Here is a 13,876-nt window from a genome sequence, read left to right as displayed (position 1 = left end):
TCGTCAGCCCACACATGTTGATTGTGACAATTTACAATTTGATCACGTTGGAATGAAGCCTCATCCGTAAATAGAACATTTGCACTGAAATGAGGATTGACACATTGTTGGACGAACCATTCGCAGAAGTGTACCCGTGGAAGCCAATCAGCTGCTGATAATGCCTGCACACGCTGTACATGGTACGGAAACAACTGGTTCTCCCGTAGCACTCTCCATACAGTGACGTGGTCAACGTTACCTTGTACAGCAGCAACTTCTCTGACGCTGACATTAGGGTTATCGTCAACTGCACGAAGAATTGCCTCGTCCATTGCAGGTGTCCTCGTCGTTCTAGGTCTTCCCCAGTCGCGAGTCATGGACTGGAATGTTCCGTGCTCCCTAAGACGCCGATCAATTGCTTCGAACGTCTTCCTGTCGGGACACCTTCGTTCTGGAAATCTGTCTAGATACAAACGTACCGCGCCACGGCTATTGCCCCGTGCTTATCCATACATCAAATGGGCATCTGCCAACTCCGCATTTGTAAACATTGCACTGACTGCAAAACCACGTTCGTGATGAACGCTAACCTGTTGATGCTACGTACTGATGTGCTTGATGCTAGTACTGTAGAGCAATGAGTCGCATGTCAACACAAGCACCGAAGTCAACATTACCTTCCTTCAATTGGGCCAACTGGCGGTGAATCGAGGAAGTACAGTACATACTGACGAAACTAAAATGAGCTCTAACAAGGAAATTAAGTGTTTCCGGACACATGTTATAACACTCCCGTCTGCTACTGCTATACCATAACCTCGAAGTTGGAGGCAGATTGCAAAACAGAATTATTTTGTTATAGTAATTATGGTATAACGCATCAGAACAGTGTTACCCTCTGAGAGGAATTTTATTATGTTGACCGTATTGTACCTAACGGAGGTGGCTTATCGGAGGTGAAAGTCAGAATTACGTAGATATTCGAACAGTAACAAACAAAATTTTGCCTATCTGCACTGTTTTAACTGACAAAGAAAACCGTCGCCAGCCTAACTAGGCAAGGGAATGATTAACATTCTCGTTCAAGAAAATAGTTATTAGAGACTAATAAATAAACACAACCTATACTTGGCCACATGCGAGTGCAATTAACTCTGACACATACATATGTTTACGGTTAAGATTGAAACTAACAGTTAGAGCAGCAGAAACTATTTGCAAAATTATAAGAGATACCGAAACACACTATTACTTTCAGGGCTTAAAGAAAATATGTTTTTTATAATGAGTGGTCTTTCAGAATAGACAAACTGTGGATCCTTTTATACTATTAATATGCACTTCTAATACACAAGAGAGAACCACTTAGCTAACATGAACATGCAATTTTCCACTTTTACTACCGTGAGACATAAATTAACATTTATGTAAGATACTAACTCTCTTTCTGCGATTAACAACAGGTAGTAATGTGATCATTTACTAAGCAAAACTTTATAAGTCTTAGTCTTGAGAAATTTTAATTTGAAGTTGGCAACAACACATTAATAATCAGTTTTACTAGGAAAATTATTTCAGCAAGCATCATTAACTTTAACTCACTCTCTTGCCACATTAACTTTAACTTTCTCTTTACTATGTTCAAGAGGCATTAATTAGAAAACTGGGTTTTAATGTACTTTCAGTAAGGACACTCGGTAATCACTTTAGTTCAAACGGAGAGGAACCTGAGAGGTGTTATGATGAGGAGAAAAATCAAGGTAGGTACATAAATTAAGATATAAATTACCTTATATTTCAGCACATTAGCACATCCATTAAGCTGATCCTTCACTGTACACCATTATAATATTACGTCGCAATGATTGCGCAATGTGGTGGCAACTGCATGTTGGTGGGTGGAATTGCAGGCCGAATTGCTGGACTCTGTCATTTCTTGGTGGCGATGATAGATACAAATTCCAGAATAGTTGCAGTTATTTATCCATCCACCCGAGGCATTGGAAAGTAGTAGAAATCCTCTCTCGGAACCAGCACAATATGCATCCTTTGCATGGCAGTGCACGGACTCGTAGCTCGTCCCCGACTGCTGGCTCGTCCCCGACTGACTCTCAGTTCCACCTTTCCTACCTAGGCCAACCACAATTTGCGCGCGCTACACAGTTCCGTTCCCGAGGGGAACCACTACACCACTTACATACAAACTAACTAAGAACCCTAAGTGAGGATCAGCAATTTACATAACAGTACCCAAATGCATTAAATAAAACAAAACATTTACACATATTGACATCTCTACAAAAAATTATTCACACAAAATTACAATCATATACAGTAAGTTTTGTTCCCTCCAAATGGGACAAAGCATTTAAACGAGAGATATGCTACACAGCATACAATCAGACCATGACTCAAAGTTTTAACAAAGAAAGGAGTATACAGTTTTGTGTTATCTATTCAAACAAACACATTTACAGAAGCACAGCAATGTAACATTAAATGAAACAAAAGCAAAATAAATCAGTAGAACTTAGAGCTGTGGTGTTACAATGTCCACATAACATCTTTTCTTTATTTGTGTGTGAGGAATGTTTCCTGAAGTTTTGCCGTACGTTTTTGTAACACCCGGTATATACTTTCACTAATGAAATATTAAATGCTCTGAGTAACCGGAAGTCACCCGTTCGGATTTTTTGTGATCTATCAAAGGCTTTTGATTGTGTAAATCATGGAATACTTCTAGATAAGCTCAAGTACTGTGGTATGAATGGGACAGTGCTCAAATGGTTTAAATCATACCTAAGTGGAAGAGTGCAGAAAGTTGAAATAAGCAGTTCACATAATATGCAAAAAACTGGTGATTTCTCAAACTGTGGAACAATCAAGAATGGGGTGCCGCAAGGTTCGATCTTAGGTCCTGTGCTGTTCTTAATATATATTGATGACTTGCCATTCTATATTCACGAAGATGCAAAGCCGGTACTTTTTGCCGATGATACATGTATAGCTATCACACCCAACAGACAAGAATTAACTGGTGACATTGTAAACAATGTTTTTCAGAAAATCATTAAGTGGTTCTCTGGAAATGGGCTCTCATTAAACTTTGACAAAACACAGTATATACAGTTCCACACAGTAAATGGAATGACACCATTAATAAATATAGACTTCGATCAGAAATCGGTAGCTGAGGTAGAATATTCAAAATTTCTAGGTGTATGCATTGATGAGGGGTTGAACTGGAAAAAACACACTGAAACGTTTGAGTTCAGCTAGTTATGCTATTAGGGTCATTGCAAAACTTGGCGATATACATCTCAGTAAATTAGCTTACCATGCCTATTTTCATTCTCTGCTTTTGTATGGCATCATATTATGGGGTAACTCATCGTTGAGTAAAAGACTGTTCATTGCACAAAAGCGTGTAATCAGAATAATTGCTGGAGCTCATCCAAGATCATCCTGCAGTCACTTATTTACAGAGCTATAGATCTTCACTGTAGCCTCAAAATATATATATTCACTTATGAAATTTGTTATTAACAATCCCAACGAATTCAAAAGTAATAGCAGTGTACATGGCTACAACACTAGGAGAAAGGATGATTTTTCACTACTGAAGGTTAAATATAACTTCGGCTCAGAAGGGGGTAAATTATGCTGCCACAAAAGTCTTTGGTCACCTACCTAATAGCATCAAAAGCCCGACAGATAGCCATATAGCATCTAAACGGAAATTAAAAGAATTTCTTAATGACAACTCCTTCCACTCATTAGATGAATTTTTGGATATAGTGAGTGGGTAATTTCCCCAACGCCCACAAAAAATTAAAAATATTAAGTGTCATGTAATATTTTGTGTAATGTAATATCTTGTATAGACACGTTTTTTTTTATTAACCTGACACGTTCCACATCGTTACGAAGTGTCGTATTCATAATCTATGGAACAAGTACTAATCTAAACTAATAATACGCTAATAAAGTGTTCAAATAGCGTGCCGGTTTAGAATCTAGTAGTGTATTTCTGTTTATCGCTTGACCACATTGTTGTACACTGACATGGCGTAGGTCGTTGAGATATCGTTATGCATATCGCATACACTAGGAATAAAAGTGCAGTGCGCTGGCGTAGCTATCATTTCTACTCAGGTGATTCATGTGAAACGGTTTCATACTTAATTATGACCGCAGACGGGTATTAACAGACTTTGAACGCGAAATGGTAGTTGGAACTAGACGCATGGGACATTAAATTTATGAAATCGTTAGGAAATTGAATATCCCGAGATCCACAGCTCAAGAATGTGTCGAGAACACCACATTTCAGGCACTACATCTCACCACGGACAACGCAGTGGCCGACTGCCTCAACTTACGACCGTTTGCGTTCATTTGTCAGTGCCAACAGACAAGTACCACTGCGTGAAACAACCGCAGAAATCAATGTGGGACGTACGAATATCGCATCCGTTATGACAGTCAGGCGAAATTAGGCGTAAGTGGACTACGGCAGCAGATGACTGAGGCGAATGCCTTTGCTAACAGCATAATAGCACCTGCCGCTCTTCTCCTGGTCTCGTTACCATATCGGTTGAACCGTAGACGGTTGGAAAACAGTAGCCCGGTCAGATGAGTCCCAATTTCAGTTGCTATCAGCTGATAGTAGAGTTCGAGTGTGACGCAGACCCCGTGCGTTGGTAGGGTTCGAGTTGTAGACGCCTTCTCGGGTTATCAGCCGTCTTAAGGCGTCATTCTGCGCCAACGTTTCCACGAGTTTCCTACTTGCCATCTTGCCGAAACGTTGCCACAGAACGACGCGTTGGCTCGGCTGATAACCCGAGAAGACTTCATCATCGAGTTTCGCCCAAAACGTCTAAATTCACTTCATCATCATCACTTATCTGCTATATTAGCAGGTCCTTTGTCTCTCCATTTTCTGCGGTCCATTGCTTCCTTCTTAAGGCTGCTGTATGTTGTACCCTCCATCATGTCATCCAGTATCTGGAATCTCTTCCTTCCTCGCTTCCTTTTCTCTTCTACATAACCTTCTAAAACTGTTTTTATCAGTCCATCATTCTTTCTTAATATATGCCCAATCCAATTTCTTTTTCTTCTCTTTATTACATGTAGTAACTGTCTTTTCTCTCCCACTCTCCTCAGTACCTCTTCATTTTTTACTCTGTCCATCCAACTTATTCTTTCCATCCTTCGCAATGTCCAGATCTCAAAAGCCTCCAGCCTTCCTATGTCTTTCTTCCTCATAGTCCATGTTTCAGCGCCACATAGAAGAACACTCCATACAAGACATTTTATGAGTCTCTTCCCGAGTTCTCTGTCCAGACCGCTCCAGAAAATTCTCCTTTTCTTATAAAACGCCTCTTTTGCTGTTGCTATCCTTGTTTTAATTTCTGTGGTGCACTTCCAGTCGATGTCTATCCTGCTTCCAAGACACTTAAAACTTTGCACCTGTTCTAGTATTTCTCCATTCAGCATAATTTTTATTTCCTTATTTCCTCCTAGTGCCAATACTTTTGTTTTATTTGTGTTAATTTTCATTCCATATTTTTTTCCGTTACTTTCAATGGTGACCACCATATCCTGTAATTCTTTTTCCCATGTGACTAGAAGGACCATGTCAACAGCAAACCTCAAACACCCTATTCTTCTTCCTCCAATTTCTACGCCTTTGGCATCTAATGAGCATTGGTCAATCATATTTTCCAAGTAGGCGTTGAAAAGAGTAGGTGATAGACAGCATCCTTGTCTTACTGCTTTTCCTAGTCCGATCCAGTTTGTACTTTCTCCTCTCACTTTAATTGAAACTTTTTGATTAAGATATAATGAGTTTACAAGTCTTCTGGTTTTCCAGTCCACTCTCTTTTCCCTCATTATAGTCGCCAGCTTGTCCCAAACCACATTGTCAAATGCGTTTCCTAGATCGATTAAACACATACACTCCTGGAAATGGAAAAAAGAACACATTGACACCGGTGTGTCAGACCCACCATACTTGCTCCGGACACTGCGAGAGGGCTGTACAAGCAATGATCACACGCACGGCACAGCGGACACACCAGGAACCGCGGTGTTGGCCGTCGAATGGCGCTAGCTGCGCAGCATTTGTGCACCGCTGCCGTCAGTGTCAGCCAGTTTGCCGTGGCATACGGAGCTCCATCGCAGTCTTTAACACTGGTAGCATGCCGCGACAGCGTGGACGTGAACCGTATGTGCAGTTGACGGACTTTGAGCGAGGGCGTATAGTGCGCATGCGGGAGGCTGGGTGGACGTACCGCCGAATTGCTCAACACGTGGGGCGTGAGGTCTCCACAGTGCATCGATGTTGTCGCCAGTGGTCGGCGGAAGGTGCACGTGCCCGTCGACCTGGGACCGGACCGCAGCGACGCACGGATGCACGCCAAGACCGTAGGATCCTACGCAGTGCCGTAGGGGACCGCACCGCCACTTCCCAGCAAATTAGGGACACTGTTGCTCCTGGGGTATCGGCGAGGACCATTCGCAACCGGCTCCATGAAGCTGGGCTACGGTCCCGCACACCGTTAGGACGTCTTCCGCTCACACCCCAACATCGTGCAGCCCGCCTCCAGTGGTGTCGCGACAGGCGTGAATGGAGGGACGAATGGAGACGTGTCGTCTTCAGCGATGAGTCGCTTCTGCCTTGGTGCCAATGATGGTCGTATGCGTGTTTGGCGCCGTGCAGGTGAGCGTCACAATCAGGACTGCATACGACCGAGGCACACAGGGCCAACACCCGGCATCATGGTGTGGGGAGCGATCTCCTACACTGGCCGTACACCACTGGTGATCGTCGAGGGGACACTGAATAGTGCACGGTACATCCAAACCGTCATCGAACCCATCGTTCTACCATTCCTAGACCGGCAAGGGAACTTGCTGTTCCAACAGGACAATGCACGTCCGCATGTATCCCGTGCCACCCAACGTGCTCTAGAAGGTGTAAGTCAACTACCCTGGCCAGCAAGATCTCCGGATCTGTCCCCCATTGAGCATGTTTGGGACTGGATGAAGCGTCGTCTCACGCGGTCTGCACGTCCAGCACGAACGCTGGTCCAACTGAGGCGCCAGGTGGAAATGGCATGGCAAGCCGTTCCACAGGACTACATCCAGCATCTCTACGATCGTCTCCATGGGAGAATAGCAGCCTGCATTGCTGCGAAAGGTGGATATACACTGTACTAGTGCCGACATTGTGCATGCTCTGTTGCCTGTGTCTATGTGCCTGTGGTTCTCTCAGTGTGATCATGTGATGTATCTGACCCCAGGAATGTGTCAATAAAGTTTCCCCTTCCTGGGACAATGAATTCACGGTGTTCTTATTTCAATTTCCAGGAGTGTATATAGGTCTCTTCCTTTTTCAGTAAACCTTTCTCCCAAGATTCGTAGCAGCCGTATTGCATCCGCCAAAGTGCCCTTCGCCAAGGTTCTCCTCCATTACTTTTTCAAGTATCTTATTAATTATTCTTAACATCACTTTGGCTGCATGTGAAATGTGGCTGATTGTCCTGTGCTCGCTGCATTTCTTGGTTCCTTGTTTATTCGGTAATGGAATCATTACTGTTGTCAGAAAGTCCTCAGGCCATTCACCACTGTCATATATTTTATTACATAATCTCAATATTTCTCTTATTCTATCTTGGTTCAAACATTTTAATATTTCTCCCGGTATCGTATCTGTACCTACCGCTCTACCATTTTTCATTGCAGCTATGGCAGACTTTACTTCTTCCATTATGATGGTTGGTCCTTTCTCGTCATCACACTGTTGTGTGATCCAAGTTCCAGAGTTTCTGGTTTTGCTATTTGTGTCATATAGCTCTTTTAGATATTCACTTATGGACCCAAATTGTCGACAATGCTGTGAAAGATAGTTTTGGCTTCGTAATGGTGTGGGCTGTTTTCACATGGAATGGACTGGATCCTCTAGTGCAACTGAATCGATCATTGACTGGAAATGATTATGTTCGGCTACTTGGAAGCCATTTGCAGCAACTCATTCACTTCATGTTACCAAACAACGATGGAATTTTTTATGGATGACAGTGCGCCACGCCACTGCGCCACAATTGTTCGCGATTGGGTTGTAGAACATTCCGGATATTTCGAGCGAATGATCTGAGCACCCGCATCACCCGACATGAAACCCGTCGAACATTTATGGTACATAACCGAGAGGTCAGTTCGCGCACAGTATCCTGCACCGGCAACACTTTCGCAGTTATGGACGGGTATAGAGACAGCATAGCTCAATTTTTCTGCAGAGGATTTTGAACGACTTATGGAGTCCATGCCACGTCGAGCTGCTGCACTACGTCGGGCAAAAAGAGCTCCCACACGATATTAGAAGGTATCCCATGAGTTTTGTCACCTCAGCGTACGTTATTTTGCTTTCCATAAACATTACGTTTGTTGATTCGATCTGAACTTGCATTTCGTCATTGTGTGTCTAACCATGAAACTATATACTTTTACGCAGAGTATAGTGTCTTCAATAGTGAAAATATCTACGTTACTTCCAGCAGATAATTACACAACCAACTCGTTAACGTAAAGCATTAGACCTCCTAGCAACAAAGAGACACGAACTTATTGAGTCAGTTACCTTAGAGAAAATTATCACTGATCGTGAGACTGTGGTAGCAACTATGACCATGAGTTTTACAAGAGAAAAGTAAGATAGGAGAACATTTTTGCTGAGCAAGAGTGACAGGATACAAATTTCAGAATGTTAGTAGTCAACAACAAAAATTCAATACTGAGGCCGAAGATGTGGAGCAGAAATGGAAAAAATTCAAAATCATCGTTCAATAAGCCTTAGACAACTACAAAGTCTTAAGGGATGGGAAAGGCCAATACTGGTTTAACAGCCGTGTCAGAAAACTGCTACGTAAATAAAGAGCGTTTCATCACAGACTCAACAGAAATCAAAACCTAACTGGCAAATAAAAGCTGAACGAAGCGAAAATGAGCGAGAGTAGAGCAATGAGAGACGCGTTCGATGGCTCTGAAAGTAAAATTTTGTCAATCGATCTGAGTAAAAACCCGACGAGGTTTTGGTCTTAAGTAAAATCAGAAAGCAGTTAGAAATCGTTCACTCAGTGACCATACTGGTACTGAAACGGAAGGTAACAGAGGGAAGGTCGAATAATGACTTTGGACTTATCAAATTGTTTCACCGCATAGGATCATAACACGGTCCCTCCTATCAATCATCGAACGAACGTCGAAATGGCGGATATTGAGATAACATATCGCGAAGCAATAGGCCAACTACAATCGCTCAGTAGTGGAAAGGCATCAGGTCCAGATGAGATACCTGTAAAATTCTACAAAGATTATGCGAAAGACCTTATTTTCGTAGGTCGCTGAAGCAGCGAGGGGTACCGACTGGAAAAAAGTGCAGGTCATCCCGCTTTCAAGCAGGGTTGTAAGATACATGCACATAATTATAGGGCTATATTGTTGACGCCGATCTGTTGTGGAGCTAAGAAACCTGTTTTATGCTCAATAATTATGATATTTTTCGAGGATGTTAATTTCCTCTATAAAAATTGGCCGAGATCTATAGAGCTGTAAACAACGACACTCAGGTTGATGCCGTGTTCCTTGACTTCAAGAAGGCATTTGACACCGTCCCGCACTGCTTATCACTGAAAAAAATACAAGCTTATCAGGTATCGGACGATACTTGCGACTGGATGCAGAACTCCCTTGCAGATAGAAAACAACGTGTCGTTCTTAACGGGACAAAATCGAGAAATGTAATTTCCGGAGTACCCCAGGGAAGTGTGATAGCGTTACTGTTTACAGTGTACATATAATGCATATGTGATCTAGTGAAGAAGATCGCAGCTAATGTTGTCGTCTATAAAAAAGGTACCAAAGCAGAAGATAGCTTCGATTTGCAGAATGAGCTGCAGAGAGTTGGTGAATAGTGCTCTGCCAGTTGGTCCTGTAAATAAATAAATGCAATGTACTGCACATACACAGGAAAAGATATACACTACTGTAAGATTAAATTATTTATGACAAATTGCTGGGAACAATATCCACCGTAAAATATCTGCGAGTAACGACCCAGAGCTTACGTAAGTGGGATGACCACATATAACAGGAAAAATAGATGACAAATTGAGGTTGATAAGAAGAGTCTTAAGAAAGTGTGTAACTCATCCACGAAGGAAGTGGTTTACAAGGCTCTTGTTCGACCCGACTCTTGATGTATTGTTTATCAACATGGCTGATAGAGGGGATAGGGTGGATCAAACAAAGAGTGGCACGTTTCGTCGCGGTATCGTTTAGTCCTTCCCCCATGAACCATGGACCTTGCCGTTGGTGGGGAGGCTTGCGTGCCTCAGCGATACAGATGGCCGTACCGTAGGTGCAACCACAACGGAGGGGTATCTGTTGAGAGGCCAGACAAACATGTGGTTCCTGAAGAGGGGCAGCAGCCTTTTCAGTAGTTACAGGGGCAACAGTCTGGATGATTGACTGATCTGGCCTTGTAACATTAACCAAAACGGCCTTGCTGTGCTGGTACTGCGAACGGCTGAAAGCAAGGAGAAACTACAGCCGTAATTTTTCCCGAGGACATGCAGCTTTACTGTATGATTAAATGATGATGGCGTCCTCTTGGGTAAAATATTCCGGAGGTAAAATAGTCCCCCATTCGGATCTCCGGGCGGGGACTACTCAAGAGGACGTCGTTATCAGGAGAAAGTCAAACTGAAGAAACTGCAAAAAGGTGGGAATTTAAGGAGATGGGACCTGGATAAACTGAAAGAACCAGAGGTTGTAGAGAGTTTCAGGGAGAGCATAAGGGAACAATTGACAGGAATGGGGGAAAGAAATACAGTAGAAGAAGAATGGGTAGCTTTGAGGGATGAAGTAGTGAAGGCAGCAGAGGATCAAGTAGGTAAAAAGACGAGGGCTAATAGAAATCCTTGGGTAACAGAAGAAATATTGAATTTAATTGATGAAAGGAAAAAATATAAAAATGCAATAAATGAAGCAGGCAAAAGGTAATACAAACGTCTCAAAAATGAGATCGACAGGAAGTGCAAAATGGCTAAGCAGGGATGGCTAGAGGACAAATGTAAGGATGTAGAGGCTTGCCTCACTAGGGGTAAGATAGATACTGCCTACAGGAAAATTAAAGAGACCTTTGGAGAGAAGAGAACCACTTGTATGAATATCAAGAGCTCAGATGGCAACCCGGTTCTAAGCAAAGAAGGGAAGGCAGAAAGGTGGAAGGAGTATATAGAGGGTTTATACAAGGGCGATGTACTTGAGGACAGTATTATGGAAATGGAAGAGGATGTAGATGAAGATGAAATGGGAGATAAGATACTGCGTGAAGAGTTTGACAGAGCACTGAAAGACCTGAGTCGAAACAAGGCCCCGGGAGTAGACAACATTCCAATAGAACTACTGATGGCCTTGGGAGAGCCAGTCATGACAAAACCCTACCATCTGGTGAGCAAGATGTATGAGACAGGCGAAATACCCGCAGACTTCAAGAAGAATATAATAATTCCAATACCAAAGAAAGCAGGTGTTGACAGATGTAAAAATTACCGAACTATCAGTTTAATAAGTCACAGCTGCAAAATACTAACGCGAATTCTTTACAGATGAATGCAAAAACTGGTAGAAGCGGACCTCGGGGAAGATCAGTTTGGATTCCGTAGAAATGTTGGAACACGTGAGGCAATACTAACCTTACGACTTATCTTAGAAGAAAGATTAAGAAAAGGCAAACCTACGTTTCTAGCATTTGTAGACTTAGAGGAAGCTTTTGACAACGTTAACTGGAATACTCTCTTTCAAATTCTGAAGGTGGCAGGGGTAAAATACAGGGAGCGAAAGGCTATTTACAATTTGTACAGAAACCAGATGGCAGTTATAAGAGTCGAGGGGCATGAAAGGGAAGCAGTGGTTGGGAAAGGAGTGAGACAGGGTTGTAGCCTCTCCCCGATGTTATTCAATCTGTATATTGAGCAAGCAGTAAAGGAAACAAAAGAAAAATTCGGAGTAGGTATTAAAATTCATGGAAAAGAAGTAAAAACTTTGAGGTTCGCCGATGACATTGTAATTCTGTCAGAGACAGCAAAGGACTTGGAAGAGCAGTTGAACGGAATTGACAGTGTCTTGAAAGGAGGATATAAGATGAACATCAACAAAAGCAAAACGAGGATAATGGAATGTAGTCAAATCAAATCGGGTGATGCTGAGGGGATTAGATTAGGAAATGAGACACTTAAAGTAGTAAAGGAGTTTTGCTATTTGGGCAGCAAAATAACTGATGATGTTCGAAGTAGAGAAGATATAAAATGTAAACTGGCAATGGCAAGGAAAGCGTTTCTGAAGAAGAGAAATTTGTTATCATCGAGTATAGATTTAAGTGTCAGGAAGTCGTTTCTGAAAGTATTTGTATGGTGTGTAGTCATGTATGGAAGTGAAACATGGACGATACATAGTCTGGACAAGAAGAGAATAGAAGCTTTCGAAATGCGGTGCTACAAGAGAATGCTCAAGATTAGATTGGTATATCACGTAACTAATGAGGAGGTATTGAATAGGATTGGGGAGAAGAGAAGTTTGTGGCACAACTTGACTAGAAGAAGGGATCGGTTGGTAGGACATGTTTTGAGGCATCAAGGGATCACAAATTTAGCATTGGAGGGCAGCGTGGAGGGTAAAAATCGTAGAGGGAGACCAAGAGATCAATACACTAAGCAGATTCAGAAGGATGTAGGTTGCAGTAGGTACTGGGAGATGAAGAAGCTTGCACAGGATAGAGTAGCATGGAGAGCTGCATCAAACCAGTCTCAGGACTGAAGACCACAACAACAACAACAATCGTTTAGTCTCCGCGAGAGCGTTCCAGAGACGCTCAACAAACTCCAATGGCAGATGTTACAAGAAAGGCGTTGTACATCACGGAGAGGTTTGCTATTGAGAGAGTACTTTCCGTGAAGAGTCTGCCAACATATTACTTCCTTCCAAATACATCTCGCGAAATGACCATGACGAGAAAATTTGAGAAATTAGAGCTAATACAGAGGCTTCCCGACAATAATTCTTGCAACGCGCCAATCGCGAGAGAAGAAGGGATCAGTTAGTAGTACCAAAAGTAACGACTGCCACACTGCTTGCGCACTGTTTCCGCACTATGACGTAGATGTAGATTACTAAACGGCTAAACCGGTTCGTAGTTCATGGTGCACAAACCTAGATGCAGGTTGCTTATCTAAATGCTTTCAGAAGCAACTAAAATTTTATTTTCAGTAATCCATATAATTATCGAGTAAATATAAAAATTAAAAATGCTGTCATAGCCTACTCATTAAAAGATATAATGTTAAACTAAAGGTTTAACACAGTAAGGCAAGTATTACAAGTACAAACTTGGTATGAGTCTTGAGGCAGCGTAACCCATGGCTCGCAGACTACCCAGACTACCTTCACCCAGTCTTTCAGAATAAGAGCACTTAACCATTTCCAACAAACTTTACAAATATTTAGGGTATTCCGAAAAAAACCACTGTGAAATTCAAAAATGTTTTATTTGCAACTGTTAGCTATAACTTCCAGCTCTTTATCTCCTTAGCCGCCACTCCGACTTAGACATTTGTCGTAGCGTTACACCAACTTTCCAATACGCTCGTCATATAAGGCAGGCGTCAGTGCTTTCCGTCACGTCTCTACGCTGGTCTAGCGCCAATTCGACGTGATTAGGGTTTAACATCAAGAATATCCCTTGTCCGGTATGGTAGTTCACAGCCATGTGCCAAAATGTTGTCTTCATAGCTAGAGGTTCATGTGAGCAGAAAGGAAACTCAGAGGGAGC

General features: G+C 42.4%; 1 protein-coding gene across 1 annotated transcript in view; it reads left to right on the top strand.

Annotated features, from left to right (window-relative positions):
* Positions 1-13,876, top strand: part of LOC126195600 (kinesin-like protein KIF26B) — a 279,531-nt gene that overhangs the window by 235,597 nt on the left and 30,058 nt on the right. The window lies entirely within an intron of this gene.

This window comes from Schistocerca nitens, chromosome 7, assembly GCF_023898315.1.
Source record: "Schistocerca nitens isolate TAMUIC-IGC-003100 chromosome 7, iqSchNite1.1, whole genome shotgun sequence".
NCBI lineage: Eukaryota > Metazoa > Arthropoda > Insecta > Orthoptera > Acrididae > Schistocerca > Schistocerca nitens.
This window is presented reverse-complemented; position numbering and strand designations above follow the sequence as displayed.